General features: G+C 36.8%; 1 pseudogene; it reads right to left on the reverse strand.

Moving 5' to 3' along the window:
* Positions 106 to 7,199, reverse strand: LOC109825803 (annotated as a pseudogene).

The raw sequence follows: 16,644 nt of genomic DNA on the forward strand, positions 1-16,644 counted from the left end.
TATACCTGATTCAATGAACATGATTTATTTAACACAGTATATATCATACATCCTTGTAAATGATCTCATTGTAATTAGTCAAGACTCATTATTCAATATGACAGCTTTCTGTTACATTGGGAAAAAAAATATAATGTGCTTCAAAACTATAAAACAACTAAAAAAACATGATTCAATGAAAAAAAATATTATCTAACATAATACATATAATACATCTTTGTAATTGATCGCAAACGAAGTTCCTACAGACTCTGAACCCACAAACCCGATCCTGTTAGGGGTCTGCAGTGTGCTGCTTGCATCGTTTGGGTCCATAATGGTGAGCACGGCGCCTGACGACTTCGCGACAGAGAGCACAGTAGTTAATGTGGCAAGCCTGGCAGTAGAGGTGATTATTATTACCAACCTGTCAATAATCAACAAATTTGGGTTCCATCAGCATTCACACAAGGAAAAAGAAAACTGAGTATGGACACTGTTAGGGTATACTTGTTTAGTTCGTAAAAAGAAAGAACTATTATGTCCAAGTACGTAGTAATCACCTTAGTGGATTCTGCATGTCCTAAGTGACTAAGTTAGTTCATAAATAGTTTTAAAATCCAACCAACCAGTCCCTCAACTCTTTTCTCAATAATCTAATTAAAAGACCTTTTGAAACTCCATCTTCCCTGTGGTTCGACCTGCAAGAACTACAACTAGCTGTGTACTTGCAGGTTTATTAGGACTTAGAAATCTCCCATGATGTATCATAGATCCTCAACTTTCGCAAAAACATGCAAGCAGTCCCTTAACAGATTTTTACATTTGTTATGGTCTATGGTCGCCTCTATTTGCACCCGAAAATAATAATAATAATAAATTAAATTAAATAAAATATATATGTGTAGAAAATAATCAAAATTAAACCGGTTGACAAAGTAGATTTGTGAAACTCCTTGTTTTGTCTGTTGGTCAATATAAAGCTCAATCTACCTATTAAAATATGCCTACCATTCTGACACAACTTGCTTTCAAAAATAAGCCAGTATGCAACAATGACCAACATCCACAAGTGAACAATACTAGCACGTGGAAGTATAAACTCCAGATGTTAGCAAATGCAACAAGTTGACTACTACTTAACAGGTCATTGCATTTACCTTTTGGCAAGGGTCAAAGAGCAAGTCCTAACTATGTTTGCTAGTAAGTTTGAAACAATTGGGACTACTTCGGAGATTGGATATGCAATTACTAATTCATGATCTGGCAATGTACAGAAAGAAAGCTTCGTCCTTGCTTCTACAAGAATTCTTGCTATAAGAATTCTTGTGGTAGCGTTTCATTTGCTTCTCTTCCTTGGAAGTTTCATTATCCTGAATGTATCCTAAAATTTGGTCTAATTCTTCTTTTGGTTGGAGCCTGGTTCTACTTCATCTCTTCAACAGGTTTAGTAATGAACATAATGGCCCTACTATTCTGATGGAAAGAAGAACCTGTAATTAGCTTTTGGAAAAATTTCAAAATGAATTCAACAAAATCTCTCATTTCCTTATTTTACTATGCTAAAAAAAGTCCAAGAAACTCGTAAAATGTAAGCGTTTTTAGGAACAAACTCAAAATCCATGGAAACTATTACAATGTAAGCTATGACTATAAAAGTTAACCTAGCTAGTAAATGTTAAAACAATCTGACAAATGGTCATAGCACAAACTCAAAATCCATGCAAAGATAACTACCTGGATATTATTTGACGAATGATATTCAAAGACCCTCATTTTGTTAGAATTGGCTTTTATTTCCTACTCAGGCAAGTTCTATCTAAAGTTTGACAAAAAAAAATTCAGTTGATGAGGATGAGGAACCACTTCCAAATAGTAAATCTCTTGGATTATTTTTTAACTATGTCAAAGTAACTAGATAAACATAAAGATTTTTACCATGATCAATTAACTAGTTTCAGAAGCTTGCATGAATCCCGACACTCAGGAAATTCATGGGTGTTTAATGGAATGAACATAGTTTTTTTTTTTTGGGTTGAGGGTGTTAAATTTACCCTTCTAAATGTGACACAACCATCATAACAGCAAGATGCAATAGAAGAAAGATTAGTCACAAGAAATTGCAGGGCAAAAAACAAAACCAGCCAAAATAAGAACTGAGCTAACATGCTCAAGTGCTCCTCCACTAAATCTTCAAAATGCAAAGTATAGGAATCTAGCTCTTCGAAGGAATACCATAACAGTAGATAAATGAAGCAATTCAAGACACAGAAACTCATGTTCAAGCCAGAAGATGTATCTCGAGTTAGGAAACACGAGTCGCGTGTTAATTAGCTGATTCACCTTTGCATTTAACTGATGACAATTTGGACATGCGTGTCCGTGCACAGCTTGCATCTGTTCCATGACGCGGCGCTGGTTCATTCTCAACTCCCATTCCACAATCATTTCTTGGGAGAACAGTTCACAGCTTTCCCTGCAGCCATTGAGAAATGGGTAAAAATCACAAAGCCCCTAACTTTAGGGCGTTCAAAAAACCACGACCATATATACATATACACACACGCACACACACTCAGAGAAACACGATTGTCTCACTTGAATATATACCATGTATTGCTGACTGATGGCGGTTAGTTTAAGCTGTCATCACTGTAAAAAGTTTTAAGGTTATTATAGTAGGTAGAGAGTAAAAAGGTTGGTTAATTAGACCTCTACCCTTACCCCGTTTATGAGAATTTCTTATAGTTCGAGATGGTTTCATATCATTTTGGAAATATGAAGAAACTTAAATTACCCCTCAAATTACTCTCACTTCCATATCTAAACTAACATAACCAACAGGCTGAACACGTCAAGATTTAGAATGGCTTGCCTGAAGTGGTCGTATCCACTGATTGCTTCGCCGCAAATATAGCAGAATAACTGTCCACAGTTCGAGCACTGCATCTTATTGCAGCCCTCTATTCTCGTGATCGCCATCCTGCAGGATGGGCATTGCTTAGAATCACGAAGCACTTCCTTTTCGCTAAGCATACTATTGATAATCTCGAGCTCCCTTCGCCTTTGATCTCCTTTGAGCTCAACAGATTTCTGTCGCTCCCGTAAAATCAGAAGTTTCGCTTCTGGTGTCAGACACTCTTCCCCTACGTGGCGACGATCCCTGCAAAGGGAGCAGAAAGTGAAGAAACACTTTGGACACTGAGCATCATGATGATCATCTTCCAAGCACGGAGTTTCACATCTCGGACAGTAGACTAAATCAGACATCGAGTCTAGCGTTCTCTGTAGAATTAGCGATTCCCATCGTTCGTAGGATTCGCTCCCAAGCAGCCTTCTCAGCAAACCAGGCGGAATCAGACCGCCGCACTTTGCGTCAGGACACAACAACTTAGTTACCGTGCCTTCTTTCACATGAATATTGGAATAGGTTTCCATGCACTTAAAGCAGAAGAAGTGTTGGCACGGAAGTTCGACGAAATTCATACCTGAAAGAATTATAAATAAGCTCGAAATGCCATATTTATGGACGGGATTTCGACCACTAGGTATTAATAATGTCTAGAGACGAGGTCAATTTTGGAAGACCAGAAGAAAATAAATCCCTCCAATATTATTGCAGATATGCAAATAAGTAAAACATGGAGAAAACCATAAGGGACAATACCTGATATAGTGGTGCACCATACGCAAAAAAATGTGTGAATTAAATTACAGTAGTTCAAGCTGACTATTGTTGAAGGAGCCTATTATTGGTTTTTTTTTTTCAATACAATAGGTTCCATCTTGGCTATCAGCGAGGAGTCTTTTGGCTGGTGCATTTGCTTAGCTTGTTGGGTCGTCGATTTTGGACAAACTCCTCGTCTACCCACCCCGAGTGTGAGGGCACGCAGATGCGAAAATATGTGTGATCAATCAAGTAACTAGTAAGCAATGTAACCTATGTTGCATAGTTCTCCAATCTAAAGCAGAAGCAGAGTCATACCCGTACCGGACCCTGAAACTTTGATGGATGCCCCTTGGTTATGTTCATACACTTACGCAAACATGAATTCAATTGAATAATACGCACTTGTAACACCTGCCATACACCTTTTGGACATACGTCTACACTTCACATCCACTTTTGAAACTCGCTGGACATGTTCAGGTGTGTTTTAGCCAAAATCTACTTCATAACTATATATGAATTCAAAGGGTCTATGTAGGTTTATATATAATACTATATATATATATATGTACATGTTTGTGTGCGTATATATCAATATACACATGTATGAATGTGTGTGTGTATATATATAGCCGTGTCCTCATACGTAACTCTTACAAATTTGATGTGTCACATGCCCGCATGGGAAGCCGTATACCCATATTCAGGTAACTAAACATTGTATAATTGTATTATTAGAAGAATGTTAGTTATAGGTGATGTCAACCTATGTGTTCGCTATATATTCGTCCATGCCTAATTGAATTTGAATTTGAAATTACCCTACGGACTTCTCTTCACCATGTTGTTAAACTCTTAAATAAAGCAAATTTCTGCTAATAGTTACAGAGCAAAATCTTCAAAGAATTAGCCACAGCTGCTTTCTAATCACTATATCAAGAGCATTAAGCAAATAGTAAGGAGCTAACATTCTGCAGAAGAAAAATGGGCCGGCTGCAAAACAAAATGTACGTACCTGGATATTCACCATAACATATAACACATAGATGGAGGTCATTGAGAAAAGCTTCATGACACCTCTCATCGTTGTACCGAACCATCGAAGGGACGTCAACCTCGAGAGAGACACTCCCCGAGATTTCCGAGCGTCTCGTCGCCCGACAGACGTGCACTCCGACCCAACCCAGCCGACATTGTCGCCCCAAAGAAAAAACCGTGACGAGGGGAGCGGAGAGCTATGCAGCACTTCTACCCACCGGTATAAATTCTATAATGCCATCCAGTACCGACAGAGGCTCGAATTTTTTATTTTTTTATACGTGAAATGTGGGGGGTGATGGCTGGGGTATGAAGGGGGCAACAGACAGGACAGTATGATTGGAGGCAGATACTGAACTTTGAAGGTATATGAAACATCATCATCGGCATCGTCCCTCTTTTCTGCTCCCGGCTTTCTTGTAGATGAAGGAAGCTCCGCCGCGACTGTGAAGTCGTCGGAGATTCGGAGATGTACGTGAATCTGGAAGGATCTTGAGCCTTCTGTTTTCCCCAAGCTGAAGATATCGTCCCCGTATATTGCTTCCAACGCCAGTAACTGAGAAACGTGAAAGAGCTCATGTTTAAACTTCATTTTACTGAAAATTCAGGAAAGGGGTTTAGTCATATTAAACGCTAAGTTATTTCTTATTGTATATTAGACGTTTCAAATTTTCACATTTGTAATGCACACCCCAAAATCCATTAAACTGTTCCCTGGTTGGATTTTGTTCATAGTTAGTTTGTTGCCAAAGTATTGCTAAGCTTTTGGAATTAATAGTCTTTAGGCTGTTATTTTAGAAGTTTTTACATTAGTCCCGAAATTGATATTAGGCCCCCAGTTCTAAAATAATTTTTTAAAACTAGTGTAGAAGTGACGAACACGGCGAAGAACAGCTCAGGAAACAAGCAGGAAACTGTCAGGCAGCTTGACAGTCGACCGCGAGATAAGCTGCGGTCGACCGGCAAACGTGCACACTACATGGTGCATTTTCGGATTTCTATCCGGTCGACCGCGGCGTCAAGCGTGGTCGACCGCGGACCGTGTAATTGATTTTCCCAGTTTCTGCCATTCTGTCCGGTCGACCACGGAGTCAAGTGCGGTCAACCGCGACTCGGTTTGGGCCTGGGCTTTTGATTTCTGACCCGTCTCGTTTTGTGTTGATATATAACCCTAAACTTGATTAATTAGGGTTAAGCAAGGACGATTTGAGCAGACTCTTTAGAGAGTATTGTGCATCCTTTTGTGGGAGAATTGTGAGAGGTTTAGAGAGCTTTATTTTAGAGTTTTGAGTGATTTTGTAACCCTATTTGTATTTCTCTTCATCTCTAATAGTAAGAACTCCACCCTCCTTGCCCCGTGGACGTAGGCAACTTGCCGAACCACGTAAATTCGATGTCTTGCTGTGATTTGTGATTTGTGCTTGTGTTTGGTTGTGATTTTTCTCGTTGTATTGTCGTGCACTATTAATATTTAGCTTTCGAGCTCCGCTGCGCACAACTAGTCCCTCGCATCAAGCGTTAAAGTAGCTCCTCAAATGGGCCAAATCATTGAAATTGCTATCAGGTTCCCAAATTATGGTAATGATTTTCAAATTAGTCCCTCTAATTGCTACTTCTACTCTAGATTGGAGGGATTAATTTCAAAACGACTTAAGAACTAGGGACCCGATAGCAACTTCAATGATTTGAGGGACTAATTCCAAAATAACTTAAGTGTTGGGGACTTGTTAGCAACTTCAATGACTTGAGGGACTGATTTCAAAATACGAAAGGTTTAAGGGACTAATATGGAAAACGATATTAAAGATTTGGGAAAATTTTAGGTCTAATACATAGGCCAAAATTGTACTTTAAATTGTGTTATTCGTAACAACCTAATAGAGAAATATTAACATTTTGAGTCACAATGTACTCGTACAAACATAGGGGTCTAATACGAAGAAAAGAAAAGCTAAACTAAATTCCTTTTTGATTTGACGAGTGGAATCCTCCATGATTCTTCAGACCATGGGTATCAAACCTCTGAACGTGGCTGAGGGGCACCCAACGCACGACCTCACGTGCAACTTACCAACTCGGCTAGACTCCCATGAATATTGAAAGGAAAAAATAAAATAAAATTAAAGGCTGAGGATATATAATACCTCATCTTCTTGAAGCTGATCATTGATCCGTATCTGTTCTTGCGAAATCTCACCAACCCTCAGGCCACTAATCTGCAGCCGTTCCAATCTTCTAATAGCTTCGTCAGTAGCATCCGTACAAGAATCCGACGCTTCCACTGGTTGAGGTTTTAACTTGGGATTCGAGTTCGAAGCTTTCGCATCAATGGATTCGCCGATGTTTGCAGGGATTATTCTTTGTTTTGATTGAATTTGAGGGGTCTCAGTGGAAATTGTCGGGGGTTCGCTCTGATCTTGGGAGGGTTTTTGGACCGGACGATATTTTTGCTCGTAAAAAATCGATTTTGATTGCTTTGATTCGTCCATTGTGTTTCGCTCTCTTGACAACAAAATTTGGTCGCAGGTATTAATTTATCGAGGAACATCCTCTCTATATATAGTACCACGTGTGGGCATCTTATTGTATCTTAACCTTAGAGTTTCTATTAAATTAAAACTATCTATAAACAAAAACTCTAATCACTGAATATTGAAAATTTAATGATTATACTCAGGTTTAGGACTCTTAAGGCGAGGGCAGTCACGGTAGACCCGTTTTTGTATCTTAATCTCTTCCTCTGTCTAAGGGTTGGAGATGGATGATAGCTCAAACCAATTTTCACTTCTGTTTAGGTGTGTCCATCTGTGCCGGCCCGGGCCGAGCAAAATCTGAGCCCGGACCCGGGTACCTCGGGCCGGCTTGGTTTATTTTCTTTTTTTAAATTCTATTTAAAATTTAAATTATAAAAAAAAGATAAAAAAATTAATAAAAAACAATAATTTTATTAATCACTTAAAATAACATAAATTACAAATTAAAAATTATAAAAATAAATTCTTTATTAATAATTAATAAATCATTTACAAATTACAAGTATAAATTTATTTTGGAATTCATCATATCACAATAGATAAGTACATCCCAACTAGGTTGACACCTACTCACCTATATCACTATCATTTGTAACTATTTCCAAAATAATTCTTTACAAAATTTAAGCTAAGATATAAAAATTACAATTTTATGAATATTATTTATTCTTTATATCTATCTGCTAGTCCTAATTCTTCAAATTTATCTTCAATTCCAACCATCCGATCGATGTCTTGCGTTCGCTTCTCGCACCTCCACCAATCTTATAAGCACATCACCGCTTGTACAGTATACGGATCTAAACATGTCCTGTGGTCGTCGATCAAACGTCTTGCTATGCTGAAGGCGGATTCCGAAGCTACCGTCGAAACCTGCACTGTTAGTAAGTCACGAACCATGGTGGAAAGTATAGGATATAAAACTGATCTATATACTTTCCACCATTGCAAAATATCTAAAGTATTTTCTTGACATTTAACTAAAGAAGCAGATAAATATTCATCTATTTCAGAAATCTCCAATGATGACGATCCAAGTCTAGATCCACCAGTTAGCTCAGCTACCATTGCATACCTATCAAAACTTACACTTTTACCTCGGGATGAGCTCGAAGAAACCAAAGCTGTAGACTGTTGTGTAGCTACACAATGTCTAGCTGCATACTCATCATATAAGGTTTGAAAATAATTTCTAATAGCTAAATGATGAGTAGTAACAGTAAGAGTGGATCCATCATCTAAATTTATAATCTGATTACCATACAAGGATAACAAACTTCGAAAGCCAATATCCTTCAAGCATGGATCAATAAAACCCCAAACCAAAAATATGATGAATAGGCCTAAAGTACTTATTAAATTTGCTCTCAATTTAAAAAATCATAGGTCCAAAAGTATCATCCATACGATATTTCTCAATTTTTTTTTTTGAATATTTAAAATTTATAAAGCAGCTAAAGTAATGGTTAGATAATAATAGCCAGATAATAACATTATAGTATCATAAAAAACTTGTAACATTTCATTTAAATTACATATAAATATTCATTCATCTTCAGTTATTCCATAAGTGCTACCAAAACTAGAACTAGAAGCATAATAATTTATAAAATCAGTTATAATGTCCAGTTATTCCATAAGTGCTACCAAAACTAGAACTAGAAGCATAATAATTTATAAAATCAGTTATAATGTCTTTATATTCTATTGCTAAATTTATAAAATCAGTTATAATGTCTTTATATTCTATTGCTACACTTAACATTGCATATGTGGAATTCTATCTATGATCAACATCTTTTAGAATTAGTCTGGGCTTTATATTTTTTCTTTTATAAAATTGTTTTTATCTTTTAAGTCTTTGTTCAGAAGCATTATGCATATAAGCAACTGTTCTAACCTTTTCTATCATGGGTTTAATTTCAGTAAATGTACTTTGAACAATTAAATTTTAAATATGATAGATACACCTAATATGAAAAAGATCACCATGACATGGCAATGACAGAGTTGATCTGATAAAATCAATAGCTACATTGTTATTACTTGCATTATCTAGTGAAAGAGAAAATATTATTTCTGAAATTTCTAATTTCATAAGTTCTTCAATTATTAAATTTGCAATATTAATACCAGTATATGACTCTTCTATTGCACACTAGTGGAAAAACAGGCATCGTTGACGGGCAATCCCGTCAGAAATGCTCAAAATCCCGTCAGCGATCAGTATCGCTGACGGCATCCCGTCAAGGATATGCCGTCAGCGATAGTCCCGTCAGGGAAGAAGTATCGCTGACGGGGCCCCGTCAGTAATACTTATTACTGACGGCAACAACGCTGACGGCCAAAGCCGTCAGTGATAATGAGGCATCGCTGACGGGGTTCCCGTCAGCGATGTACATAATATCGCTGACGCCATCAGCGATGTTTATACATCGCTGACGGCTTGACCGTCAGCCTTGTACATCGCTGACGGGCCTCCCGTCAGCGATGTTTATTGTCAGCTAAAAAACATTATTGCTGATTACAATCAGTTCCCTGTACATACAAATCTGTAAACAACATTTCTTACACATTCCAAAACATCTCAAAATATATACAATCCAAATTTCACAAACATCTCGCATCCAATCAATTTTCACACATTCGAAATAAGTACAACCAAATTTACATCCATTCAATTTTCACAATAAGTTCTAAATCCACAAAAATTTCCACAACAAACTATACACGCATATCTTAAGTTCTAAATCCACAAAAAATCCCATAACAAACCTGTACACACATATCATAAGTTCTAAATCCACAAAATTTTCCACAATAGACCATACACGCATATCATAATCTCCAATATATAAACACGGGTTTAGGATATAACTCACTAAGATAGGTCATCCGCCCTATCCATGTCATCGTCCGCGGCGCCACTAGGGGCTCCATCCCTACGAATCGTGCTCCCAATAGCATCATCTCCACTCTAACAATAAAATAATTTAAATTTAGAATCACATAATATTGTGTGTAATCATGTTTTACATATATAATAAGTATACCTGTCTGCTACTCTCTCCACTACCAGTAAATGCCTTTTGAGTGGCCAAGAAGTTCATAATCTGGCTTTGCACCCGAGTAGGAACCCGCCTTCTACAAGATTTCATTATTTGCCTAGAAACCATCGCAAAAGTAGCAGTAGGCTGGATCACTCGCATAAGCTCCTCTTGAATATCCTCCCACATCTCCTCGGGAATCTGATCATCTAACATATTCATCACAGAGGAAACAAGTTGCATCGCCTGCTGAGTGCAATCCTCATGCGGCATGTAAGAGGGCCCCGATGACATAGTCGATGGTGTTGAAATCGGCGGAGGCTGGAATTGTGTAGACACCCTCTGAGCTCCAACTCCCATCAACATGAATTCAACCAAAAGAACTCACCTACTCTCTTCTATTGCATAAGATTTGGACTTTTACCATCAAATGAAATTGCAAATTCCTCTAAACAAGAGTAATATCAGTATCAATATTAACTTTTATAAATTACTTCGGCTTTCTTTCTAGTTGTAGAAAAATGTTAGACATGAGCCACATATAATTTGACAAACTTGTGCATAGGCGGCTTTCTTTCTAGTTGTAGAAAAATGTTAGACATGAGCCACATATAATTTGACAAACTTGTGCATAGGCACGGGGCCTAAGACTCATGCCTTTACCTTAGACATGAGCCACATATAATTTGACAAACTTGTGCATAGGCACGGGGCCTAAGACTCATGCCTTTACTATAACATGGTTTGCCTAGACTGTATGAAATTATTTGTGCTGGCATTGGTCTAGTTTTGTGGTATATTGTCACCATTTATCTTGTTGTCACTAGTTGAGCTAAAAACCTATATGTGAATAATATGCGAGGATCAAATTGTATTTTTCTGTCTGTTAAAAACCTATATGTGAATAATAGACTCGGAATGAAAATTTTTGATCAAACTCACCAAATCTTTGTCTGATTTTATTTTTTGCATCAGATAAAATCTCATCAATCTGTGGGCCCCATTCATCCAATCGTTTTTTTACAAGCATGTACTTTTCTGTCTGCTTGAGGCTGTACCCCTCTGCACATGCTGGTAAAGGCCCGCGCTCAATCCCGGGAATATATGCTCGAAGTATCACTGGAGGATCTGCATATAATGGCACGGGAGAGAGGAGACGGAATAAGGCATTCGCTGACGGGGATTCCGTCAGCGATTGTTATTGTACATTCGGCTTTACGGATTCCCGTCAGCGATGCCTGATCGCTTGTACTTGTATCTTTATTTTTTATTTATTTTATTGGGTGATCCCGCGTCAGCGATAATTATTACAGCTAAAAAAAATTTAGTTCTTATAATATTCCCCTTCCCTGTCATTCCAAACAATATCCCTGTACGAGGTTCAATCAATTCCCTGCTTATCCATAACAAATATCATGGTCTCCTCTGATACGAAATTGGCTAAACAACGACATTTTCTGGCTACATCTCATAATATCAATATATCAATTCCATCTGTGACAGAATCTGCAGAACAGTATACATTTCTTGACATTCCCAAAATCACTCGAGAATATAGTATCAATCCAAGATTTTCGGATCACTAATACATCCTGCATTTCGAATTTCAATTCCCAATATTCGAATATACATTCAATTTTTCAAAATAAGTTCAATCCAAAAAATCCACAACAAAACTATATCATCTTATATCTTAAGTTTCTTAAAATCCCACAAAAATCCCAAAAAACAAACCTGTACACACATACATTAAGTTCTAAGATCCACAAAAAAATTTCCACAAGTATGACCATACACGCATATCTGATACTCCAATATATTAAACAGTTTTTTTTCTTTTTTTGTTGTGGGTTTAGGATATATATTCTCACTAAGATAGGTATTCCGCTATCCATGGTATTCGTCCCTGTTTGGCGCCACTTAGCTGGCTCCATTCCTCTACGACTTCGGCTCGTGACAAGTAGCATCATTCTCCACTCTAACAATAAAATTAAATGTAGGAATCAGCATAATATTGTGTGTGAATCTATGTTTTACATATACTAAATAATATACCTGTCGCTACTTCGCTCCAACTACCAGTTAAATGCCTTTGATTGCGCAAGATTCATAATCTGGCTTGCACTCCGATGTATGAACCCCTTCACAAGATTTCATTATTGCCTTAGAGTAACCATCCCCCGCTAAAAGTAGCTAGTAGGCTGGATCGACTCGCATAAGTCTCTTCTCTTGAAATATCCTCTCACATCTCCTTCGGGAATCTGATTCATTTCTTAACGATATTCAATCAGCATGAGGATATTAGCAAGTGTGCATTCGCCTGCTGAGTGCAATCCTCATTGCGCATTTGTAAGGAGCGCTCTCCGGATACTATCAGTCGATGGTGTTGAAAATCCGGCGAGGCTTGGAAATTGTGTAACCCGTGTCTCTGAGTCTCCAACCCCAATCCACCTGGCGTTTCCCCTTTTTTATGGGAAATCCAGCAAGCATAATGCTCTACATTATAATCTTTTTGTGTCTTCTATGTCAGGGCCCTTGTGCTCTGTGCATGACAACCTTCCAGAAATATTGGTGATTTTCTAAGAGGCTTCGTAAAAGAAGGAAAAAAGTAAATAAGAATTGGCCTTTTTCAAATATAAAGATATTTACCTGATACAAGTGAGAATAGAAAGATGAAATAATTCCACAACTTGAGGACGGCTAAGTGCTAATAAATGGTGACAGTATATAAGTCACTAATGTCAGGTATCAAACTAAGGCCCTGATCTATTTGTCATTGTCATTAATAACTAATGCCACACTAATACTATCGCCCACTCCACGATTACCATCCACACCTACCACCATTTACATAGATAAACACAACATCCGAAGTAATATCCTTGCATACACCATACATAGATAAACACAAGCCATAAACACACATCCAAGTAATATCCAGCATACACAAACAGAAACATTAAATACGACACATGCGCACAGACCACCATGCTAATCGCGGATATTCTCTAAAGAACTTTCCCATCTGAATTCATTTTGAAACAGAGGTTCTATGATTATCATAATCATGCAGGGTTACTTAAATTTAGAAGCGAATTATTAACACAAACTAGAGAAATCACAAACAGATAAATCGACAGATTTTTATGAGTACAGATTCTCTGCCACTTATTTTTTCTTTCTTTATAGTGGAGAAAATCTCCAAATTTCCAATTCGCAAATTCATCCAAATATTATTGAGTTCACGCACTTGCATATGATTGTTTCCTCATTCGTTTGGAGACATTGGATTCAAATACAAATGAACGTGTGGAGTTCTTGTCTGCTTCTGAAGTTACTAGACCATGCACAATTGATCAAAATATTTGTTCAAAAAAATATTTTAAAGAAAAAGATACATATTATTCTTTAGTGTATAGCGACCATACACGATCCATAGAGTAAACTGATGTCGCTTTAAAAAGTAAATTAAATAGACAAACACATTAACGTCACGATAAAATGTATTTTAAAGGGCATAGTCTTTGATTACTCAGAGTAGAGGGTTTCTGTACGCAAGTAATGGATGTCTACATGCCTACTAATTAAGCAGCTTGATTAGACCATGATTAAACTCTATCTCCATTCAATTATTTATGCAATGAAATACTCGCATCAAACTATTGATGTGCTTCTTGACTATCTCCTGTCCATCTAGAAACTATCTACAAATTTAAGGCAAAATGACTACTGGATTGACCTTAGTAAACTCTCATTAGTTATTTTTTCAAGTTTGTATGCTAAGAGTATTTTAACAGTTTCAGTTTTAGTCTTCAGCTGCTTTTTTGCTCAAACTACAGTTTCCATGTGATCTCATTAGATAAATGACAGTAGTTATCCTATATGTAAACAGTTGAGAGATATAAAAAAATTGAACAAAGAGTCTCCGCGCCCACCCCTGTATACATAATCATTCGTGCACATGATACCTTTTAAACTTGTGTCAGACCGCCAATCAGTGTCTAGGCTCAATCATCAACTGAACAGAAAATCGATAACCTTTTCTGTGAAGAAGATCTGGATATGGCTATTTTTAACTAAAAACACTACAAGTTTCATTTCCAACTAGGACAGTTGAGATAGAACATTTCAGGCTTCACTAGAGTCTATAGACTGTGTGGTAACTCGAAGATACAACAAGAAATCCCTCTGTGGTTATAAAGCTTTCTTCCGTCGTTTAAATTGTAACAAACAACATATCTGAACACATGTGCATTTGATCTACATGTATAATTAAGGATGACCAGAGAAGAAGAGGTGGCAAACATTAAATTCCAAGCAATTAAGAACATGCTAAGTAAGATGCTAAGATAATCAGTTAAGCCTAGCATTTTCTGTGGCCAATTCTAGCTTTTTTTTTATTCTCAGTCGTCATTTATACCCCTTTTTAAATTGAATCCTACTCGTTTCTCTTTTGTGATTCTGGTAGCTGTGATAAAGGGAGCGTTCTGAGTTAACATATATTTATTAGTTTTATTTATCATATTTAGGAAGTCGAGTAGAATATACTATTAGAAGATTAAAAAGACTTATACCGTTGTCCTTAGCAAAATTGATCTCTCAATTCTGGCCAAATGAAGGTAGTTCCCGCTATGATGATCAATAATCTTTTCTCATCGATGTAAGTTTATTTCTTTCCGGACATTTCCTTCAATAGTAATCAACAAGAGAATTTACGTACTAACTATAATTATACAATGAAATATTTCACTAGTTTCAGATAATATACACTTGTATGATAATTAAACTACTATAACATATTTACCTGGAGTGCTCCCTCTTGGCCCACAATATTATAGAGTCTAGGGCTAAGTGCCAGGGCTCAACCCTCTATCTCGCTTGTATATCCTCTCGCACCGTTGTGAGTGAAACAATCACGCATTTCTTCCTTTATCTCGTGTCTCCATCTCCCCGAAGAGAATAGCTTGAACTATTCCTCCTGGTATCGCAAATAAAAAATTCCACCTAATCGGGATTGGTCTTCGATGGTTGAAATGATCTCTAAAAATTATAAAATTATAGTGTAAGTGCATTGGACAAATTGAGCAGAATGTTGAAAAATATATTGTGCTAAACAGAAGAATTTATCCACAACAATCTCGATATAGTACTCTCCAGAATATGAATGTGCTGCTCCCGAAGCTCTGTAATAAGGATTCAACTTATCACTCACGTCCGTATCATAGCATCAAGGTAATGAGCTAAAGTTATTACTACCTATATGTCCGTGGTTGAATCCCCATTAATGTCTCCCATCTCACAATTGGCTCGAAAACCATCCGGCGGTAACTTTTTTTTTGAAGTCACTTCCTTTGGCCGTCCTTTTTTTCTGGTTAAATAGTTTTCTCCATTACAACAAATAAAATGAAATAATAGATATAGTCAACATTAAGTCTTAGATTGAATATTCCTAGTGTATCTTCGGCATATATTAAGATGTTTCTAGTTGCATAAAGATATGAAAAAAATATATTGAATGTTTTCTAGAGTTAAAAGTCAATTACTGAAAAATCTTTTCTTCTTAGTTACTAAGGCTGAGAACTTTATTCACTGGTAACATTATATTTACGGTCAAACCCACGTGCCAGTTTAGTAAAACAACGAAGATATTTAAAAGTTTAATCCTTAGCTTAACGTTCCAACTTAGCTGACTCAAAGAAGCATCACACATACAAAACAAAAGGCAGCAGCCAAGTTGTTTGCCTTTTCTCACTAAATAAATAATTTCATATCAATTATAAGCATCCAAATATTTATACTCAAACTGAAGAATCAAACATGAATCACACCAAAGAACTCACCTACTCTCTTTCTATTGCATAAAAGATTGGACTTTTATCCGTCACTGATGCAAATTCCTCTATAACAAAGGTATATGCAGTATCAATATTATTCTTTTATAAATACTTTGGCTTTCTTTAGTTGTAGACAAAATTGTTAGACATGTACCAGATATAATTTGACAAACTTTGCAGAGGCACGGGTGCGCTAAGACTCATGCCGTTTACCATAACATGGTTTCCTTAGACTGAGTAGAAAGATTTGTGTGTCGGTTGGTCTAGTTTTTGTGGTATATTGTTAGCACATATATCATTGTTGTTCACTAGTTGAGTGCTATAAATACGATAAGTGATAATAATATGCGAGGATCAAATTGCATTTTTCTGTCTGCTTAAAAAACCTATATGTGAATAAATAGACTTTCGAATGAAAAATTTTTGATCAAACTCACACAAATCTTTGTTCTGATTTCAATTTGTTGCATCATGATAAAATACTCATCAAATCTGTGGGCCCATTCATCGCAATGCGTTTTTTTGCAAAGCATGTACTTTCT

The sequence above is a fragment of the Asparagus officinalis genome, chromosome 10 (assembly GCF_001876935.1).
Source record: "Asparagus officinalis chromosome 10, Aspof.V1, whole genome shotgun sequence".
Classification (NCBI taxonomy): domain Eukaryota; kingdom Viridiplantae; phylum Streptophyta; class Magnoliopsida; order Asparagales; family Asparagaceae; genus Asparagus; species Asparagus officinalis.